Here is an 8,901-nt window from a genome sequence, read left to right on the forward strand (position 1 = left end):
GTTTATCCGTTCCTTTTACCTTTGGGATAAAAGCGATATCTGTGGGCCCCTCGATGATTTGATGATGACAAATGGAAGTGCTCGGCCGGGCCAGGACTGATTTGATTTGTTCAATTAGTTAGTTGTCATAAATCGGAAATCGGGAAACAACAAATGGACAGAGAGAATGATTATAATCCATGTCTCAGTCCATATGATATCTAGAATGGAGGAATATATGATCCCTTATCTAATGGACAAGTCATTGACAAAGGTCAGAGTTCATCTACAAGGTCAGAGTTCGACAGAAGCTTTTGAGAGCTACGATTGCCAGTTGGTTCCTGAAGTCATACGCAATAACAGTTTTAGACTTATCCAAGTGGGAGACTGTTGGATTAATGTCTAAGTCCATAACTATAATTGGTAAGACTTGACCCGACCCGGCATGGTCCATTTGGGTTGCATACCATCATGCACTTGGATAGACTATAATGAGAGAAATAAGACACTTATGGTTATTAATATATTATAAGTTCTAGTATATTAATAATAAGAATAATAAGATTATTTAATTAGTATTGATCAAGAATTAATCTAGGATTAATTAAGTGATCAAAAGAAGACTAATTAAATATATGGGTTGATTGTGTAAATCATCCATACTTGTATAGTGGGCTAATGCTCCATGGATAATCAAGTTGGGCTAAAACCCATAGGATGGTCCATGGATGCTCCATGGTGTATTTGTACCCATGGATCATGAAAATGAAAGGCCATGTCAATTAGGGTTTACATGGTGTAACCCTAACTATATAAGCATCTTATTCTTGACCAAATCGGCCACTAGAATCACACTAGAGTGTGAAAAGAAAGGGCTAGCCGATTTCATGAGTTATAGAATTCTCTCAAGTTATTCTAAGTGTTTTGGTGATTGTGATTCCATTTGAGGTGTCACACTTGGGGTACTAGGCACTCAAGCTTCATGAAGACTTTCTACACCAAAGAGGTATGTATTCTATCTTGCTATAGTTATTGTTTTGTATGCTAGATTAGGATAATACCTTGGATGTTCTTATTTGCATGTATAATAGAGAAAACATAGATCCAAGGTATTTAGGGTTGCATGTACACTTAGGAGTGTTAGAATGCTCATAACCCAACATATACACCCTAACTTTTATACCATTGCATCAGGTATTGGTAGGTTTTACCTACTGGTTTAATCCAGTTTGAAACAAGGAATTTGGTAGAGTCTTACGTTGTGGATGTAGATAAGAAGACTTGTTCATGTAGAGTGGGGCAATTAAATGGGTATGGATATGTGCATTCAGTTGCAACAATCTCATACCTTAACAGTGATGTTGGTAATTATGTGGATCCAATGTACTATGGAGCAATTTATAAGAACACCTACAAGTATCCTATGCGTGGGATGAATGATAGCAACATGTGGCCACCTACTGAATTCATTCCACCTCTGCTACCATTGAAAAGAAAAATGCCAGGTAGACCTAAAGTTAATAGAAGAAAGGATTCAAGTGAAAGGGGTGCTAGACATACTGTGTCAAAGGTTGGGGAAAAAATTATGTGTAGTGTATGCAAACAAGCAGGACATAACAAGGTTACATGTTCTAGATCTGAAAAGCCAACAAAACTAAAGGTAAGGAAAAGGAAGAGATCAGATGTTATTGATGGGGAGGGAAGCGGTACTAAGAAGGCAAAAGGTATGACAGATGAGGAAGGAGGGAGGGGTAATAAGGGCATTAATGGAAAAGTTGGGGAAGGAAGCCATGGTAAGAAGGCAAATGATTTTATAGATGATAAAGAGGGAGGGGTAATAAGGGCAATAATGGAAAAGTTAGGGAAGGAACCAGTGGTAAGAAGGCAAATGATGTTATAGATGATAAAGGGGGGAGGGGTAAAAAGGGCAGTAATGGTAATGTTGGGGAAAGAAGCAATGGTAGGAAGACAAAGGATGGTAAAGATGATATGGGAGGGAGGGGTAAAAAGGTAATTGTCAAGACAAGAAAGAAGTCGGAAAGAATTTTGAAGAAAAAACTTGGTACACGGGTTGAGGGTAAAAATGGGGAAGGCCACACTATTGACAAGCCAATGGAACTAGAATAGGTTAAGTGTGGTCAATGTCGTTATGTAGTCAATGTGTTTATGACAACTGATTTCGGGTTAAGTGTTTTAATTTGATGTTTTGTACTCACTTTGGTCATGCTAAACAATGTTGGATTAAGTGTTTCAATTTTATGTTATGTACTCACTGTGGTGTTATGTAGTCACTTTGGTTATGCTAAACAATGTTGGATTAAGTGTTTAGATTGTATGTTATGTACTATTTTTGTTTAATTTTAATCTAATATAAATTACTATGTTATGAACTCACTGTGGTGTTATGTATGCAAAAGGTTTCAATGTCCTTATGATGGTGTGTTGTGTTTATGGACGTGCATGGTATTGGGGTCCATTATTTACATTAGTGCTGGATATATATGGTCCATTTTACTCTAGGTGAACATGGCATTGGTGTCTATTATTGACATTAGTGATTGAAAGTCATTACAAGGATAATGTAAATAACCATAACAATTTCCCTGACAAGGACATAAAAGACTGCTACATACGAATTACAACTTGTACACAATTATGCTAAAGAAAATAATCCAACTTAGAACTAAAGACATCTTCAGTTTCCAAATCTTTGATTCAAGCTTCTTTTTTGACCTAGCCAATCTTGCAATCATAACTGCTTCATCACTCATATTCTTAGTGTCTGCTTCTTCTACCCAACAAATAAAACCATTACGAGGTCCCTAACAAAATCAATTTAGAAGTTAGAAGTGTAGAATGCAAAGATAAAAACAAATAAATTAGGGCTACAGTGACCTGATAAAGAAAGTCAAACAAACCTTAGTGCGGCAAGCATAGAATGGTCTTCCAGGGTTTGATGGAGTGGAAGACATTCTGATTATGGCCAAACATCCACATGAGCATTTCACCATTTTTGCTTCGTTATTTCCGAGATACTTCAAAATGCAAACAAGAACATGTACAAAGAAATGGGATGTATTGCCGAGTAAAGGAGGTAAAGTACTTATAAAGAGCAAATGATGAAAATACCCCAGCCGAGTAAGGAAGTAAGTTCTTAAAAATTGTAAATTCTGAAAATACCCCTTGACGAAATTACCCCAATGTTTAACCTCATTAACATCTGTCGCAGTTGGTGTACCAACAACAATTAAATTTCATTAATTAAGCCAACCAAGTGTCCAAATCGTTAGTCTTAATCAAGAACATTGATCCCAACAAATCAAAACGCATTCAAGGTCTTTACATTTCATCAAGATAATATCAAAATGCCTGTTACATGTTCCCAGGACTTCAAAAAACATCCATAAACAACCACCAGTAGATTACCACAAACATCATACACGATTACCACAAACACAAACGAACACACACAATCCTAATAACATATATTACAATAAAAACCTTAAACATAATAGACGATTACGACGAACACTAGACTATCATACCACTACTATTCACCTCCTTGAGAATCACTTGTTGACTATCAAGTGAATGATGAAAATCATTAGCAGGAGCATCACCACGACAAGACCCACAACCAACAATGCAATAACTTGAATCTGCTTCTCAACCTTCTCGAACCTTTGCTGCATGTTCAGGACATCAACCCTGGAATGAAGGTAATCGCGACCCATCTCCTCCTTCATGCGCTCCACCTCACCTTTTTGCTCAGCTGTTTTATCACCACAGTCGCAGAAAATCGTGTGCAAATCGTTCAAGTATAGCCCGTCTCTTGAGCTAATCGAGTTGTTGGAGTTTATAGTATCTGGTGATGGTGGTGGGGTAGGCTCCATGGAAGACAGTGAAAGGGAACACGGGTATTCTATTTTCGTTTGTCGGGTTGTTTTTGGCTGGAAGTGGTAACAAAGTCTTAGGGTTTTGTCCAAGAGACCATCCATTTATATAGTACGGGACCACCTGACCCTTAGTGCCCAAGTAAGTGAACTCGATTGTGAGTCGATGACGTGTAAACCGACTCGTCTGAGTTGACTCAGTAGCTTACTTGGATGATGACATGGCAAGCAAACCGGTTGAATTGGGTCAAAATCCCAAATTAGCCGGTTAAATGTTAGTTTATGCCCTTCTAAAGCCAAAAAATAAAATAAGAGACCTTTTAAACCAAAACTTGTAAGTTAGTGGGGCTACAGTGACATTTTACCTTATGTAAAGTCACATGAATTTTTTTTTATTATGATGTAACTAATGTTTATGTAAATCCACGGTTATAAAAAAGTATATTATCCATTTTATTTTCATTTATTTGTAAAATAAATATAACAATAAACAAGATAAGCCCTAAAAACAAATGATATTAACATTAATAAAACCAATCAATACATAAGTTTTCAATGTACATACTAAAGACATAAAATTTTAATCAAAGGATATATATAGAAGTTTTAAAGAGAAATGATTGTACAAATAAGCTAATACTATATCTCCAACAGTTTTTTCTTGTTCATCTTGGTCTTTGTTTGCTTTTGATGTCATATTGTTGTCAATGTTTTCTTTTGCTTCTTGAAATGTGAAATTCATTGTTTTTATCTTGTTTGGATAGTGGATTTGGTACCTGGACCAACAAAAGTTGTAGGTGTAAAACATTGAAACAAATATAAATTGTTAAGTAATTTTGTGAAACATGAACAATTTCTAACAATGTACAACACTTGGACATTTTCTATAATAACATTATTACACACTGGCCATATATTTAATTCTCCAACACCTAAAACAAAATTACAATCTGACCATAGGAGTAGTAGTTAGCATTTGCTAAATGTTAATATATTAAATTTTTTTTTGAAACGGCAAACTATCCTACTCCTAAACACCAACTAATCTAATCCTAAACACCACCTAAGTCTCCTAGTGAGACTTGAACCCATGACCTCTCCTTTGAGAGAGTCACTCCTTATCTCTAGGCCAAAGGCCCTTTGGTTGTTAATATATTAATTTGTCAAGAAAATATACTCATAACCATGCATCACCTTAATGGAGGTAAACAAAAGACAGAATCTTGGTTAATGGTAATTTGTATTTTTTTTATTTCAACCAAAAAGTAAAAAACAAATAGAATATTAATTGGCAATGGTGTGATTTCTAGTCCAGATGCAGCAAATGGTCTTTTATTATCAGTACGTTAGAGAATTTGTAATATCAAATAACACTGTATTATGAAGAAAAACTCACAAAATCAATTTGAGGGATCTTATGAAAAGTGAACCACCTGACTACTTGCTCTTGTATGTCTTTCCCACATTATTTAGTATGTATTTATGTTACCCAACACTTGGATTATAATCATCTGTGTCCCACATCATCAATCTTGAAGTTATTATTGCTAGATGCATCACGATTGTTCCGGCTTCTAGTCAATCTCCTTGTCATAGCCATTCCTACACTTGCATCAAACAAAACAAACATTCTTGGTGATCATACAAGACTTGTAACGAATAAAAGAGTAAACAAACATGAGAAAGAACAAGATTCACATGTGAAAACAAATACAAAATTTTTAGGACATATGCGTGACTTTTTCCTTTGTCAATTCTACTTGTAATTAGAAGCAACATACCAAGTTCAAACAAGCCTAAAAACTCCAAACAGTTAGAGAAACGTTAATATCAATTATCAAACTATCACAAGACATCATAATCTGCAAATCTTACTAACCATATGATCACAAGACATCATTATTTTAATCCTCAATGATGAAAAAATAAATAATCACAATCAAATTTTGGCAATTACCCTAAGTTGATTGCGCCGAATTACCAATAATAAATTTAAAGCAAATCCCAAAAACCCTAAATTGATAACTTCAGGGTAATGCATGAGATCATCAACATTTTTGAAATAAAATCTAAAAACATGTATGTGATTTATATTTTTGAATGAAAGCAAACTTGATGTACAAAAACCACATATAATGCAAGAAATAAATGTCGTAAATAGAAAAACATGTAGAGAAAAAGAAAACTACTTGTGAAGGGGTCAGTGAGGAGTGAAAAGTGGTGGTCTCAAAGCAGACCATCTAATTCCAAATGCAGAAACTACAAAAGAAAAAAGAAAGTCAAAATTAATGATATAGGAGAAAAACCATCTAATTCCAAATGCAGAAACTGCAAAAGAAAAAAGAAAGTCAAGATTAATGATATAGGAAAAAAAATAAAGAGTTTGAAGGATAGAAAATATTAGGTGCTTGCAATGATAAGCTTTCCACCAGCAATGACAACTGCAGGTCATATTTTGATCTATTACGGTATTACCAAAAGGGTATTTACATATTTTTGCATAGAAATGAAGTAAAATGAATTAATAAGTACTGACCTTGACTTGCTTAAGGTAAGAAACATCATTCAACATTCTTCTTCTTCATAATTAGACCAAATTAAAGCATTATAAGAAGAGTTGTAAGGATTTAAAAGATAAACAGAAGATATAAAAAAATAATTAAAAGATATATTTCTCTCCATCAACAATATTGTTGCTTCTCTTAAACTTGATTTTAGGTCTTTTGCAACCTTATATGAAATCAGTACCAATTGATTGTAGTGATTGCAGGTAATCATACCCAAAAACAAAAGAAATGTCCCCTTCCTAATTACAATTGAAAACAAATATGTTGAACCACTTATCAAAAACCTCAGATTTAAACGTTGAGGATGAAATAAGAATTACCCTGAACATTAATGGGAGATCAACTCCTAACTTATCAACCAAAGTATCACCTAATCAGCAATATCAAATGAAACATGTTTAAGGATTACATTTACACTCGATTATAGGGCTCCAAACTATTGTAGCGTCGAGATGAAGACTAAAATTTTAAGCAGAGAAAACATAAATGGGAATGTGGGGCTGTTTCATGTGAAACTCTATGTAAAACGTTGCTGACAGGAGATGGAAGGAAGCTGACACCGATCCTAGAATTCTCGATTTCACTCTCATCTCGATTTCCATTGGCCTGGTCTAATTATCTCATTATCGGTCATGGGTTAATTGTTGTCGACGTCGCCATTGATTGGGTGGGAGGAGAGAAGATTGGTCCATGATGATATCGGTTAAGAGAGAATGGAGACAACGGTCAATTGTGAGCGGGATAACATAGCGGGATTTAGAATAAGGATTATGTCAAAATTTTAAGGTATTGAAAAATAGATTGAAATAACTGATAATAAAATTTTATAATTAAAATTATTTTAAATCTTAAATTTATAATTTAGCTTTATTAAAATTAATTTTACTAGAAAATCTTTGATGAACGTATTATTAACTTATTTTGCTTTATTATAATCATAAGTAATATATATATATATATATATATATATATAATTTAAAACTTTTAGTGACAAAATAAGTATTTTTATTTTGCTTTATTGTAGTCATATGACCGATGTCATGAGTCATAAGCCCTAAGCTCTACCACTTAAGCCTTGAGCCCTAAGCCACAAGCAAAAACCAAATGACTCAAAACACAAACTTAAAGGGTCAAATATGACGATGGAAGTTAAACCCTAGTTAGAGATTAATGTATGTGGGCATCGATACGAGGGTAGGGATAGGGGTAAATGTAAGGTGGGATTAAGATTAATGTGAGAATCTGGGTGTAGGTGTGAGGGTAGGGATCATGTGGGTATGGGTAGATATATGTTGGTGGTGGAAGTTATATAAGGTGAGTATGAGAGGCGTAGGAGTACTGTAACATCCCAATGTCAAGTATTTTTTTATTATTGCTTTTATCTTTATCAAAAGTTGCATAATTGGTCCCTTAAGGAAAACGCTTGCATTTTTGGTCGTACGCAGTGCATACTTAAGAGTACGCACAACGTACTCGTACAACATGGAATTATGTATGTACGTTGGGCATACTTATGGTACGCCGGGCATACTAGCCCATACTCCAAACCCTAATTTTAAGGGTTTCTCCCTATTTAAACAACATTATATCCCTATTTGATCATCCTTATCAACCACCACTCCCTCCCCAAACCCTGATTTCGAGTCTTAGTTGCTTGTGTGAGATTTTGAGCTTATTAAGTGTTTTAGTGCATTTTGTTGAAGGAGTCCAGAGAAAAAATAAGTGTTTGATTGCAAGCTTGTAGATCCAGGAACCTTTCCACCTTGTGCATCTTTTTCATGTATAAAGTTTATACCTTGATGAGTTTTCGATTTGATCTACATGGTTGAAGTTTTATGAGTTTTTTTCCCAAGGATTTGACCTCTATGAGTTTGGAGCACTCAAGGGAATTGTAGTTGTCCTTTCATGCATTTTAGGACCTGTAGATTCATAAAAATGGTTATTTGATCATTCCATATGGCTCATGCATGAGTAAAGTAGCTTAGAGTGTGTTAGAAGTTAAGGTTTGTTGCATAGAGTCCTTCCTAGCCATGCAAAAGGCTTAAAGTCGATGACTTTAAGACATCTTAGATGGGTCAGATATGAGGCTTGGTTAGTTGTCTTAAAGGATAAAGACACAAAGTTGGTGAAAAAGAAAGCAGACGGAGTACGTTGGGCATACGCCTGGCTACGCCCACGTAGCCGGTTCCGCCCTAATGGCTTCTGATTGAGTTGTACTCCCTGCGTACGCGATGGGCAGTTGACTTTTCATTGCCTTTTGACTTTTGGTCAAGATTTTTGGTTTTGGACCATGTGAAGGGGAAAATGGTCTTTTTGCCTTTGGAGGACTTAGTTGTGGGATGTTGACTCACGAATTGATTTTTATATACCCTAATTATTAATTAGGGATAATTATTTCGTTGATTAGGCAGAGACTAGTTTCGGCAGTTCGGGTGTGAGATACTTGTCGACAGTGTCAGGTG

At 35.1% G+C, this 8,901-nt stretch overlaps 1 long non-coding RNA gene across 1 annotated transcript; it reads right to left on the minus strand.

Annotated features, from left to right (window-relative positions):
* Window positions 1-4,375: 4,375 nt before the first annotated feature.
* Window positions 4,376-7,163, minus strand: LOC145069203 (uncharacterized). Its single transcript, XR_013689363.1, has 3 exons — window positions 6,062-7,163; window positions 5,269-5,474; window positions 4,376-4,648 (listed from the first exon to the last, which is right to left on the minus strand). It is a non-coding gene; the product is annotated as an uncharacterized LOC145069203 (long non-coding RNA).
* Between the last annotated feature and the right edge of the window lie 1,738 nt (window positions 7,164-8,901).

Source organism: Lactuca serriola, chromosome 8, assembly GCF_051521515.1.
Source record: "Lactuca serriola cultivar US96UC23 chromosome 8, Lser_US96UC23_V15, whole genome shotgun sequence".
Classification (NCBI taxonomy): Eukaryota; Viridiplantae; Streptophyta; class Magnoliopsida; order Asterales; family Asteraceae; genus Lactuca; species Lactuca serriola.